General features: G+C 39.8%; 1 protein-coding gene across 13 annotated transcripts in view; it reads right to left on the bottom strand.

The window, feature by feature from the left end:
* SGMS1 (sphingomyelin synthase 1) overlaps nt 1-14,100 on the bottom strand; it is a 302,749-nt gene that overhangs the window by 100,022 nt on the left and 188,627 nt on the right. For 12 of the 13 annotated variants that reach the window (XM_057530919.1, XM_057530928.1, XM_057530922.1 and 9 more), the window contains one exon: nt 10,958-11,038. The exons of the other annotated variant lie outside the window; for it this stretch is intronic. The gene's annotated coding sequence lies outside the window, so the exon portion shown is untranslated. The remainder of the gene's footprint in view (nt 1-10,957; nt 11,039-14,100) is intronic. 13 annotated transcript variants of the gene reach the window in all.

Below are 14,100 nucleotides of genomic sequence, written 5' to 3'. Positions count from 1 at the left end.
ATGCAAAGCATTTGGACAGTGCATGACATACAGTAGGCACTCAAACAATGCTGTCTTGTCCCTCTGATTTCTGAATCAAAATCTCCAAACCTGTGGACAAACTGGCCCATAATTTTTGTATAAATTCTTTTCAATGTTAAAATATCCAAAGAATTTTCGAGCTGAAATAGTTCTTTGGTATTTGCATGGTCTGAGTCCCTTATTTAAGTGATAGAAAACTGAAGAAGCTTTTGGTTTAGGATTCTTGGATTTGGTGTTCTTGTTATACAAGAGAGATTTTATTAGTAGCAGGGGAAAAAAAAGCTTAAAATTGGAATGATTCCATTTATGCCACAATTAAACCAACTTTTAAAAAGTAAGAGTGATTTTGGAAATATTCATTCTATCTCGGTCACTGTACCCTAAACATCATTTTGGAATAGAAATATTGAAAAGAAACTTAAAGTAGCTTGGAATTGGCAAATTACAGAAGACCACAGAACTGCTAGGTCTGGAGCACCAGTTAAGAGTTGGTTACTAGTGAGGGAAGAGAGTTTTTGCAGAGGAATAATTTTTTTTTTTAAGTTACCAATTAAACCATCTTGGCTTTGGAGACAATCTCCTGAGTTTAATTTCCTCATATTTGTTTAAAACCAGTCATTCCACAGGCCAAGATTTCTTTAAAATACTCTTTAAACCAAAGATAAAATCTTAAGTGAGATCAAGGGCCCTTTCTAAAATGCTATTCTTTTCTTCGAACCATCATGGAAGAATAGAAAGAACTCGCACCAGGAGTCAAGAGCTCCTGTCCTAATCTCTGCCAATAAGTGATCAGGTACATGGCCCTAGTAAACTGCTTCATCTCTCTCTGCAGATTTCTAAGCGTTCTTCCAGTTTTAAGACCAAGTTATGGCCCAAAAGAGCAGGTACAAGATAAGCCTATAACCTAACATTTAACTTTAGCAACAGGCATAAACTGGGCCTATATCCTAGATGATGAAACCGATAAATCACTCTTGACTCTCAGATTCCTCATAAAGGTAATCTTATTGTCCTAGACACTGTAAATTAAATTCTGGAGTCATCTGAGCTCTCTCCCTCTCTATTGACAATTCACTATCCCCAGGCATGATGACACCTTCCTAATGTCTTTCACACCTGAACCGTTTTTTCCATCCTGGTTCAGTCATCCATGCCCTCGTGCCAGGGTCACTGAGTCCCATCCTCTGTGCTCCCAACACATCATCGTCACCATCATGTGATAAATGTCAGAGTCCAGCATGCCATCATGTCATGAACCGGGGATCCTCTCTCTGTCAGTTAAACTAGTATAGTTTTATAGTAGAGATCAAGAGGAAAACATTTGCTTTACAGGCAACTTTCTTCAAACATTCATGTAAATACATACCTATTTTAAGGCACACTGATTTTCTGTTTATGAAACTATTACCATCAATTATACTGGCCAAACTGATAATATGTTGGCTGTTACATCAAGAACTGTAGCTCTTTTATATGAGAAGGCTCTCTCTCTCTCTCTCTCTCTCTCTCTCTCTCTCTATATATATATATATACGTGTATATATATATATACATATACATGTATATATATACATGTATATGTATATATATTCTATGCGTGTATGAGCAACTCAATAAACTTCGTGACCCTGCAGTTTTAAATACGCAATTGTACGCATGTGTGCAGCCATACATAGGTACGCTGAGATACGTGAAAGAGGAAGGGAAAGGTAGCCCATACAGGAAAGAGAGAGATAACCTAGTTTGTTTCTATTGTCTAGGATCCAGTCAAGCTGAAAATGTATAAAGTGGGTGCTCCGTTCAAGAAGAAGGAAGGCTTCATAAATAAGTGCACCTGAGATCATAACTCAAAGCACCCGAGAGATGTTTACAATGATCCTTATGCTTCGGAAATAAGGACATAATTACCAATGTTATTAGAACATCCTCACAATAGAAAAAGGCTCACTATTTCTAGGATATCTTAGTCGCCTAAAGTTAAAATGCGAAGTACAAAGACTGTCAATCTATGGTTAAAAAAAAGGAAACGATTAGCTCCGGCCCCAATGCCATAATGTTTGTCATTCAAAAGCTGGCTTTCACCTATCCAACCCCCGTCTTCCACTTAAAAAACCCTCGGCCAAATAACCCCACCGGTCTACTTGTTGTTCCCCTAATGCAATGGGCATATTATCACCTCCACACCTGGGCCCATGCCATGGCCTCTGTCTGATGACCTTTCTCACTCTTCTTACTAGTTATTACCTTCCAGACCCCCATTCAAACCCCTTCCTTTTCCTGGAACCCTCCTCACTGGCTCAAGCCCCAGGGAACTCTCCTCTCCTCCAAATGCCTACAGACCTTATTCTTTATACCTCCATCTCAAACTGACTTAGAGAGCCTTAGTATCTTCCTTCTTTTTGAAATCCCTGACTTTTCTCTCTTGGCAGATGACAAAAGTCCATCGGAGGCAGAGATGGTGTTTCAGAGGCCTTGTATCCCCCGGGACCTAGCAGATTCTGAATAGTTGTTGATATAATGATGTTTAAGTTATATAACAGCCACAAAGGAGAAAGGCAAACTTTCCTTTTGACTGCTGACACATCAAGAATACACAAATATTATAGCTGTTCAAACCAGTTGGCAAGCAGAACCCAAGTGGCAGATGCATGTCTTTGCTCTTTACGACATGTTCCAACAATAAAGAATGCCACTACTGAGAAAGCAAATCTGATACTTCCTAAAGGGAAGCACAGTTTACAAAAGAGTGTCAGCACATACAATCTCAGTTCCCCAAATACTAACCCACTCACGAGAACAGAGGAACTAAGTCATTCTATCATCCCTTTCAAGTAAGGAACACATACATACATATCTGACCATCTTACCAAAGTACCAATTCCCCCTTAAATAGAAACATCTACCCGTTTACCTACAAGTGCTCCTAAGCATAAAAGGTAGCAAATGGCAGTTCTCCGAGGCAACTTGTAACCACTAGAACCATCATAAGTTTCCATCATAAGTTTCCATTTGTTCATATGGTTTAAAATCAAAAGCTATATGACATTTGCATTAGAGCAAGCCTCTGTCCAAGAGTCATTATCATACATAAACACACGGAGTCACTTGTACCCTTTGATTACTGCTAATACATTTCTGCTTTTATGAGATGGGAATAAACGCTACCGTTGTTCTCAAAAAGCTATATGATAAATCAGCCATCCTACTATGCAATTACATTTATTATAATTGCCCATGACAAAGACACAGACTTCTTAAATATTCCAAGTACAAACAACCAAATGAATTAGTCAGTATTCTTTAACTTGCAGGTAACAGAAAGGGCACTTGAAGGAGCAGAGGCAAAAGCAAGACAGACTCACTGAGTCTAGCAACACAAAAACCACAGGGGTGGCTAGGCTTCAGGACCAACTCAAAATGAACTCCACCAGGACAAGAGGACATCTTTGCTTCTACAGGTTGGCTTTGTTCTCCCTTCCTAAAATCTGCCTTCTTCCACTTAACTCCCAGCTCTGCCACTAAGAGGGACTATTCCATAGGTATAATTTTAAAAATTCTTAGGAAAAACTCATGCTGGTCCAGCTTGGGGTCATGTGGCCACCCCAGTGGCCAAGGTCCCAAGACTGACTGGTCTACACTAGAACCACCTCGTTGAACTGGCGGGAAGAGCAGTAAGTTCTCCAGAAGACAGGTGAGTTTACTTCCCAGAAGTGGAAAGGAGGGCTCATTTGTCTGCCCCCAAAATATCACCACCTATCAAGAAATTCCATTTCAAGTCTAACGCAAAAGCTTATCTAAGCGGTCCTCAACCTGGTAATAAATTACGTTCTGAAAGTTGTTTAATGAACTCTAACGTTCATGAACACTTCTGTGGCACTTGAAATGCATTTCACTAGAGACCAAATGTAGAGAGACTGGCTTCTCTGCTAGACTTTAAAGGCCTATTGAACTCATGATTTATCTGAAGTATAATGTTAATAATATTTCTAACACTATACTCAAACCCCATTCATAACATTGTTCCTATAGGAAAATGTATTTGAAATTCCACCTACGGCAAGAGAAACATGCTCAATTTAATTCATTTACTGAGTATCTAGTAATGATAGTGGCTTCCATTGTACACATATCACTTTACATTTAATCTGTACACAATACAGCAAGGCAGGTATTAACAACTGCACTGAACACACGACGAAACTGGGAATTCGAGAAGGTTTTGAAGCCTAAGGTCAATCATGAAGACGAGTCAGAGCCTGTTTCAGAGCTATGAATGTTTGACCCCAAAGCTGGGACTATTCTGTCTGATACCCGTAGCAGCCAGACAAGAGCGGGCTTTCAGTTCAGGTGACTAAGAGCTGAGCTAACGTTTCAGACTCTGTGTAAGCATCTAGATTTCCCTGCAGAGAAGAGAAGGAACTAGTGGGTAGTCACTCACAGTCAATAGCCAGACATTAACTTTGTATATCTTCCCAAGAGAAGGTATTTCTCTGTGGCAAAACAAAAGAAAATATTTCTCTGGGTAAACCTTAAATTATACAGATGCTTGTACTGACATGAAGATCGTCTGCAAATTAAGGGTCTATAAATAGTATCTTCATAAAAAATTGATTTTGCCCTGTTGAAAAAAGAGAGCATTATCTTAGAGGGCACTTAGATGTTTTAGAAGAAAGTTAAAATTGCAAAAATAACTAGCTAAGGTGACTCAGTTCTGCCAAAATAAATGCAATGGATGCATTTCACAGCTTTAACTGTATTTCACATTTTAAAAAATGTGATGTGACATTAAAACATTAAAAAATGTTTTTGGTTATGCAGTATTTACTACATACAAGAGAATATACTGGGTTGGCCAAAAAGTTCGTTCGAGTTTGTCTGTTACGAAAACCCGAACGAACTTTTTGGCCAACCCAATATTTAACTTATTTGTCAGGAAAAATAATATTAACATCAACAATCATGAACACACCACCCAACCTAAAGGCAGACCATTAGCGATAAACCATGGCAGCTCCCTGAGTGTTCCGTCCTATCTGATGGAGGCTGAAAATTGCTTCTTTCTGTGCATGTTGGACAAAAAGTTTGAAAGCCCTTGGTCCAAGATGGGGCTTTAATAATAAATTAACCCAGTGCCTTCTGAAATTAAACTGGAGAGGTGGTCATGAGTAATGAGACATAGAACAGCTGAATTCAATCATAAAGGAAGGGCACAGGTAAACTGTACATTGTCTTAATCTAGAAACTGCTCGTCAGTTTCAAGTTACAGTTTCAGTTACAAGACAGACTTGTAGGAGCTTTTGGTTTTACTCCATGGTCCAAAGCCAGGATTAGTCATTAGACAGATCACTAGGCACATGACCTGAAATATGACAGGTCAACTGAAAATTGTTCCAAATTGAGGTAAGGTATTACTAAGCCAAGACAAACTGGTTCTCCCATGCAGAGCCTTAAACACATCAGACACCATAAGAAGAAAAAGAAAAGGAGCACACGGACTAATAACAATGAACTTCATACATCATGGAGAAAAGGACAAACAACTTGAGGGGGGGAAAATCAAAGAAAACAGTCAATAATTTACTGAGTCTAATTTTGTTGTAACAGGGTGTTAAACAGCTTATATTATGGGGAAACATTAAGATAAAGAAATTAAAGAGTTTACAATATATGTCTAAAGAAAGGACATATACACTAAGCTAGTGAGAGAGTCAGTATAAATTGTGTGACTAAAAACTACATATTGAGAATAAGGAAGTCTAACACGCAATGCAAATTAAATGGTACAGTAAATACATGCTAAGGAGGCGATGGAAAAGGGAAGATAAGCTTAACTAAGAAAGCAATGACATTTAAAGAACATCTTAAAGATGGCATACAACAAAGTGGGGACACCTACGTGAACACAGTTCGCCAATTATCAAAGTGACACTCTCCTTCAGCACCCGACACTGTCTGCCTTGTTTTATAGCTGCTGGGATACACAGCATCCAATTGCATCGTACTCTAAGATTCCTGAAGGCTGGGTCCAGGGCTTGGATTTTTTAAACCTCCAGACGTCCAGACCTTGACATGGGACATGTTCTACAAATGTTTGAAGAAAAAAAAATTAAGGGTCAAGTTGGTCAACCCTAAATACCTTATTTAAATGCCTTATTTGAAGTGATAACGTCTGATGAAGGTTGACCCCTGCAATGCAGGAAGAAGAGTGTAGTATACAACAGATGATGGGGAACACTGTTTCTCAACTTAAAAAGGAAGTTCTCTGTACAAGGTGTGTGTGTGTGTGTGTGTGTCCTGAAAGGGAGAGAGGGTGGTACCTAATGGGTGAAAAAGGAGCGTATCAGTTCAGCTTAAAATATGCTGCAGTAACAACACCAGCATTTTGGAGGCCAACAACAGAGAAAGGTTTATTTCTGGTCCTGTTTGGTTCTTTGCAGGTGAGCCAAGGCTGGGCTCCATGTCCTCTTCACTCTGCGACCAAGGCAGAAGGAGCACCCCTAACTGGGACAGGCTGATCTCATGGCAAAGAGAAAAGAAAGATGGCAGCATCAGGCAATGTCTATTCCATTTCTGCCTGGAAATGGCACATAATTGTTATTTACATTTCTTGTTATTTGCAAGTCCTAGGGCCAGCCAGCCACGGGGCTCAACCCTCAGTGGGGTGGGAAAGAATATCCTCTCACAGGATGGAGGGCGGGCAGGGAGGAATAGCAAATGTTTTGACAATAATATAATCTACCGCAAAGGAAATGGAAAATGGCTAGAGAAGTGCTTTCTTCCCTTCAGTAGTGATAGGAGAAGATGTCCTATTATAAAAAAGCAGTCTTTCCATTTCTGTGGTACTTTAGGGTGTTTTCAAAATATTTCAGATATTGTCTCACTGTATCCTTACAACCAACCCGGTATGATCCCAGGACTTGCCCAAGGCCCCAGCAGCGCCTGAACTGGAACCCCAAGTCTGGTGACCTCTCACCAAAGCAGCCTTTGAGCCCTCTGTTTCACCAGCAAAATGGAGATAATCCTTGACACATCCTAAGAAGGTTGTTGAGAGATTAAGTAAAACAACGTATTTAAAACACGTAAGCACATAAAAGTACTCAATAAATATAAGGTAGTATTATTATTAAATTATGATATCTATGTCTTAACCCATGTCTTTCCCAAGTTAAATTTAATCACAAGTAGTTTGTTTAAATTCCTTAAGAAGAAAATGCATTTATTAATGATGTTTCCTTCCCCTGTCAAAACCATAAGCTCCACTAATTGAGTTTTATCTGTACACACACACTTTCCCTATGACTTCCCTTACTTGTTTACTCCCTGACTGATCAGTTTCTTAAGACTCTCAAGAAGTTTCAGAAGGCAGCACTATCAATAATTTTTATTTCTTCCCAAACAAGAGAAATTAAGGAAAACTGAAGACACCCAGTCTTCATTTCAAGTATGATATAGATTCCACACATGGCTCCCAACTGAGAATGAATAAAGGACTTAGCATCAAAGGCTCCAGCCCTAATTAGCACTACTTGCCTTCGCTCTTCGCTCTTCGCATTCTACCAAACTACAGTTCCAGCCTTTCCCCAGAATGGAATCTTCCTTTCTCACCTCTGCCTCTTGGCTCAAACTGTTTCTTCTACCTAGAGTATTCCCTAGGCACTGCCCCAACTCTGTTCAAAGATCCTGCCCAAATATTGAATAATTAGGTAAGTGCACCACAGTGCATACACAAAGATGTTCATCATAGTGTGCTTTACAAGAATGAAAAGTTGAAAACAACCTAAATGCCCACTAATAAGGAAATGGTTAAATCCATTACAGACCACATATACATGGAATGCTATAAAACAATAACAAAAATGATGTAGATTATACCTATTGAGGTGGCATGCTCTCAGTATATTATCAGTTGAATCAGGTTTCAAAACAGTATTAATAATGATCCATTTTAGGGAGGAAAAATATGTATCTAATCTAGACATAGGAAGAGTATGGCAGAATACAAAAAAAAATGCTAATAATGGTATCTCTGGGTAGTGATAATGAGTTTTCTAATCTTAGTAATTTTCACACTTTAAAGCTCTTTCCAATTAGCATTGTTAACTTTTATAATCTAAAAAAGGGTATTTTAATTTAAAGGCATTAATCATTAATACCCAATTCAAATGTCATCTGCTCCTGAAACCCTCCCCGCCCCCCTGCCCCCGGTCTAGCCCATGCTTATCACACAGGTAATTCCTCTCTCCTGTCTGTTTCCTGAGTGTCTAATATATCTATTATAACATTTACCACATTTGTTTTGAAACAGTTTTCTTTGTTCAGGCTGGATTATCAACTCCTGAAGTGGAATAAGCCTGTTTTACATTTACCGGAATCTACCCTAATAACCCGTGGCCCAAGTACCCAGAAACTACTGAGTGTGTTGATTTGAACATAAAGAAAGGCTATAAAATTTACACATTTGAAGACTGTACACCTAGTAGTGCTCTAATCAAAACAACAACTATAGTGGGGATGTTCAGAAATTGCATAGGGTCCATTCTGGAGAGAGAAATGATCAATTAGGATATTTTATCTGTGGCAAAATTTCTCTATTAATCATTACTCCCATGTTTGCTTTCAAAGTTACCAAAGACACCCTTATTCAACTTGTTTAAGACGTGGGTTAATATTTCTTAATCCAGAGGCAAGTCTCTCAGATTTTTATCCATGAGCTTCCTCTTCAAACGGACAAGAACTACTTTTGCAATAATCCAAGTCCAATCCTGACTCAGTAGGAAATATAAATAACTATTGTTTTAGGAAGAAATAAGGGAAATAAATGTTTTAAGATTATGTAAGTCTGATTCAGGGAATTGACACAAATGAATGTTTTGAAATATCCAAGGCATTTTTTGAAGGTTCAATAAAGAATGTGTTTTGAGAACTAGGTGGGTGAGATTTAAAATAAAAACAACCACCACGATCTTAGCTGTTACTTAGCAATTTCAGGCTTCAATTGTTCCCTTCTAAAGGGCAACTGAGAAAACTGAAGAAACTGCTTCCAGAAGAAACACTGAGATATCTGATCCAGTTTCCTTTCTTCCTTCCATTTTATTCCCTAAGATTTTAATCCAGCCAGTATGAACTTTAAACTGCCCAGGTTTTTTGTTTGGTTTTGTTTCACGCTCTCTGGAGACAATTCCTTTTCCTTAATTTCTGAATCGAAAGCAAAGCTACATGCCATGGTTAGTTAGGGGCACCCTGGCTGCTTGTCCCCAAAGTGTCACTACCTGAGGAAATGCAGAGTCACGGGAGTACAGAGAAGGGAAAGAAGGAAGTTCAAAAGGGAGTGAGCAGTCTGACTTATCTCCAAGCACTGGCACTCGAAAGCCAGAAGAAGTGAGGGGTGCCAGGGGCCAGTTACAAAGCTGAGTTAACAACGTAAGGATGCCAGTCACACTCTTAAGAAAATAGGTCTAAATTCTAAATTGATCCTGACATTTATCTTCATTCCAGAAGCTATGGGGCATGATAACTTGGGTTACTTAGCATGGATTCAAAACCAGACCAGGTTTGCTTTTATCAACCAAACCAAACTCTTACCACCAGGGCTGAGAAAGATAATTGAAGATTTGTGGCTTGGAAATGTCTTCACAATAGGAAACTTACAATCAGTGGTGTGCTGGGGCCAGCTCATACCAGTCCCTTAGAACAAATTGCATATTCTCAGGATTTTTGGCAAGGCAGTTGTTAAACACACCATCATTAAAAATTAAATTACAGAAACATACAATTAAACTATACTAAGAACAAAGATCATAAATACTCAAAACACGTCACTTCCTGTTCCACTATTATCAATGCTCTTGATGTTCTTTGCAACTATTGTACCTGGTTGGTAGGAAATCATATAACATTGTGCCCCTGCACATCACTTCCCAACTCTGCTGGCGGTGACTTTTGCTGGTAGTGTGAAATCAGCTATGGTGGGAGTGTTCACACCATGGAAATCAGCAAACACTACAACCCCCTCCCCCCATCAGGGCTGGCTCTAAACATTTACCTGCATATCACTACCTGCAATGTTAACACACCACTGCCTGACAGTGGCTCAGGAAGTTCAGCTGGCCAGTCTTCGAAGTCAAGATAAAGGCTTGCAAACTATAAATCATGATACAAATATAAGGACAGAAAGTAACTACTTTTATTGTGGCCCTGTAATGTACCAGTCACAGCACAAAGTACTATCCCCATGGTATTTCGTTTCATGAGAGGTATTATCAAATCCAATATACAGATGAGTCAACTGAGGTTGAGAGGCTGAGTAACTACTAAAAGCACAACAGCAAGAGCCACGTCTATGAATGTCTGACTCAAAAATGTATGATCTTTCCAGTAACTACCCCACTTACTAACGTTATCATTACCATAACGAAACCAAAACCAACCACGTATAACTGTCAGATAATTAACAAACACTAATGGCCTTTGATATGTAAAAAAAAATGGTGTAACGAAGAGGAATAGACAAAGAGCTGAATTTTATTCATATTCACCAAGTTTATTCATATTTACCTCCAAAATGTACCCACAAAAAGTGGGTAAGAAATGGGGCCCACAGAACCAATGGAACGAAGAATGATCTGCATTTGAGAAGGGCTACTCCAAGGTTAATATAAAAGGAATCCTCTTTCAATTCTTTAAATACTTATGCTCTATCCACCAAACTGACATACCCAACTTAAGATGACACATTCTACCAAGAAAGAATAATGCAAAAGCAAAATTTCTCAAATGTTGACACCAACTTTCTGAAGTGTTTGGATATTTACTTTTCAAAATTTTCTCTTTTAAACTTTTGAGGTATTTAATTGTGCTGTTATTTTACCATGGTTTCTTACAGAAAATTCACCCTGTAGTCAACGGAATTCTAAAGGGCTAACAAAATTTTACTCACTGATCATTTTTTAAAATTCTTGTCATCTTGGCTTCCTATAAGTTACCGGCTTCTCCCATTGTTCCTGTACATTTCCATCACCTGCCATGAGAAGAAAGAATCTGATTATATGTCTCATAAACACCATTTCCTGGTTTCTACTACATTAGTCTTTTCCTTTCTTTATACCCAAAACACAGAGAAAAACATAGTTGTCTCTCCTTTTCTCTCCAAAATCAAAAAGGCAGGAGAGAACAAAACAAAAGATCACCTCAAGAGAAAAAACTTTAAAGAGCAGTGTTTCTACTGTTGGGGTTTGGGGTGGACACTCTTAAAATACCCTCCCTTATGTTTTAAGGAAGAAATTTTTAGTCTTTCTTGGGAGGAAGCAGTATTAGAGTAAGCCACTTTCTCTCTCTACCTCTCCCCCCCAGCCCCTCCTCCCTTCTCAAAAGCAAGTGACTTATCACCTGGGAAGGCTAGAGTAAGCACTGGCTTAGTGCTGAGGCCGCACACACAGCTGGGCAGCAAGGGTCTCCCTCTTGTTCTCTCCAACACCTGGGGCCAAGCTAACTTCCACACAGTAAGCACGACAAGGGCTGCCTGCTTCTGGGAGGGCCAGCCAGCTCTCTCTGCCGGCTTCTCTCCAGCTGTTACCGGACTAGGATGACTAGATCAGGGTTACTAAGGACCAATTCATGCTTTAGAGAAGGAAGTAACTGACAATTCTCAGTTCTCCAATCCTGTTTTTATCAGTAATTAAGCTACTATCTATGTTGCTTTCCACTTGAATTGCTCTATTTCTCAAATTGTTTAAAGATTATAGGATTAGGAACCAAGATGGCGGATTACAAGGACATGCTCTCACTCCCTCTTGTGAGAACACCAGAATCACAACTAGCTGCTGGACAATCATCGACAGGAAGACACTGGAACTCACCAAAAAAGATACCCCACATCCAAAGACAAAGGAGAAGCCACAGTGAGACGTTAGGAGGGGCACAATCACAGTAAAATCTAATCCCATAACTGCTGGGTGGGTGACTCACAGATTGGAGAACACTTATACCACAGAAGTCCACCAACTGGAGTGAAGGTTCTGAGCCCCACGTCAGGCTTCTGAACCTGGGGGTCCGGCCACGGGAAGAGGAATTCCTAGAGAATCAGACTTTGAAGCCTAGTGGGATTTGATTGCAGGACTTCAACAGGACTGGGGGAAACAGAGACTCCACTCTTGGAGGGAAAACACAAAGTAGTGTGCGCACTGGGTCCCAGGGGAAGGAGCAGTGACCCAAGGGGAGACTGAACCAGACCTACCTGCTAGTGTTGGAGGGCCTACGGCAGAGGCAGGCAGTGGCTGTGGCTCACCGTGGGGACAAGGACACTGGCAGCACAAGTTCTGGGAAGCACTCCTTGGCATGAGCCCTCCCAGAGTCCGTCATTAGCCCCACCAAAGAGCCCAGGTAGGCTCCAGTGTTGGGTTCCCTGAGGCCAAACAACCAACAGGGAGGGAACCCAGCCCCATGCATCAGCAGTCAAGCGGATTAAGTTTTACTGAGCTCTGCCCACCAGGGCAACAGTCAGCTCTACCCACCACCAGTCCCTTCCATCAGAGAACTTGCACAAGCCTCTTAGATAGCCTCATCCACCAGAGGGCAGACAGGAGAAGCAAGAAGAACTAAAATCCTGCAGCCTGTGGAACAAAAACCACATTCACAGAAAGATAGACAAGATGAAAAGGAAGAGGGCTATGAACCAGATGAAGGAATAAGATAAAACCCCAGAAAAACAATTAAATGAAGTGGAAATAGGAAACCTCCCAGAGAAAGAATTCAGAATAATGATAGTGAAGATGATCCAGGACCTCGGAAAAAGAATGGAGGCAAAGATCGAGAAGATGTAAGAAATGTTTAACAAAGACCTAGAAGAATTAAAGAACAAACAAACAGAGATGAACAATACAATAACTGAAATGAAAACTACACTACAAGGAATCAATAGCAGAATAACTGAGGCAGAAGAACGGATAAGTGACCTGGAAGACAGAATGGTGGAATTCACTGCTGCGGAACAGAATAAAGAAAAAAGAATGAAAAGAAATGAAGACAGCCTAAGAGAACTTTGGGACAACATTAAACGTAACAACATTCGTATTATAGGGGTCCCAGAAGGAGAAGAGGGAGAGAAAGACTCGAGAAACTATTTGAAGACATTATAGTCAAAAACTTCCCTAACATGGGAAAGGAAATAGCCACCCAAGTCCAGGAAGCACAGAGAGTCCCATACATGATAAACCCAAGGAGAAACACGCCGAGACACATAGTAATCAAACTGGCAAAAATTAAAGACAAAGTACAATTATTGAAAGCTGCAAGGCAAAAACGACAAACAACATACAAGGGCACTCCCATAAGGTTAACAGCTGATTTCTCAACAGAAACTCTACAAGCCAGAAGGGAGTGGCATGATATACTTAAAGTGATGAAAGCAAAGAAACTACAACAAAGATTACTCTACCCGGCAAGGATCTCATTCAGATTCGATGGAGAGATTAAAAGCTTTACAGACGACCAAAAGCTAAGAGAATTCAGCACCACCAAACCAGCTCTACGACAAATGCTAAAGGAACTTCTCTAAGTGGGAAACACAAGAGAAGAAAAGGAACTACAAAAACAAACCCAAAACACTTAAGAAAATGGTCATAGAAACATACATGTCGATAATTACCTTAAACGTGAATGGATTAAATGCTTCAACCAAAAGACACAGGCTTGCTGAATAGATACAAAAACAAGACCCATCTATATGCTGTCTACAAGAGACCCACTTCAGACCTAGGGACACATTCAGACTGAAAGTGAGGGGATGGAAAAAGATATTCCATGCAAATGGAAATCAAAAGAAAGCTGGAGTAGCAATACTCATATTACATAAAATAGACTTTAAAATAAAGAATGTTACAAGAGACAAGGAAGGACACTACATAATGATCAAGGGATCAATCCAAGAAGAAGATATAACAATTATAAATATATATGCACCCAACATAGGAGCACCTCTATACATAAGGCAACTGCTAACAGCTATAGAAGAGGAAATTGACAGTAACACAATAATAGTGGGGGACTTTAACACCTCACTTATACCAGTGGAAAGATCATCCA

The sequence above is a fragment of the Balaenoptera acutorostrata genome, chromosome 16, assembly GCF_949987535.1.
Source record: "Balaenoptera acutorostrata chromosome 16, mBalAcu1.1, whole genome shotgun sequence".
Taxonomy (NCBI): domain Eukaryota; kingdom Metazoa; phylum Chordata; class Mammalia; order Artiodactyla; family Balaenopteridae; genus Balaenoptera; species Balaenoptera acutorostrata.
The sequence above is the reverse complement of the archived record's forward strand: the minus strand, read 5'-3'. Positions and strand labels throughout refer to the sequence as shown.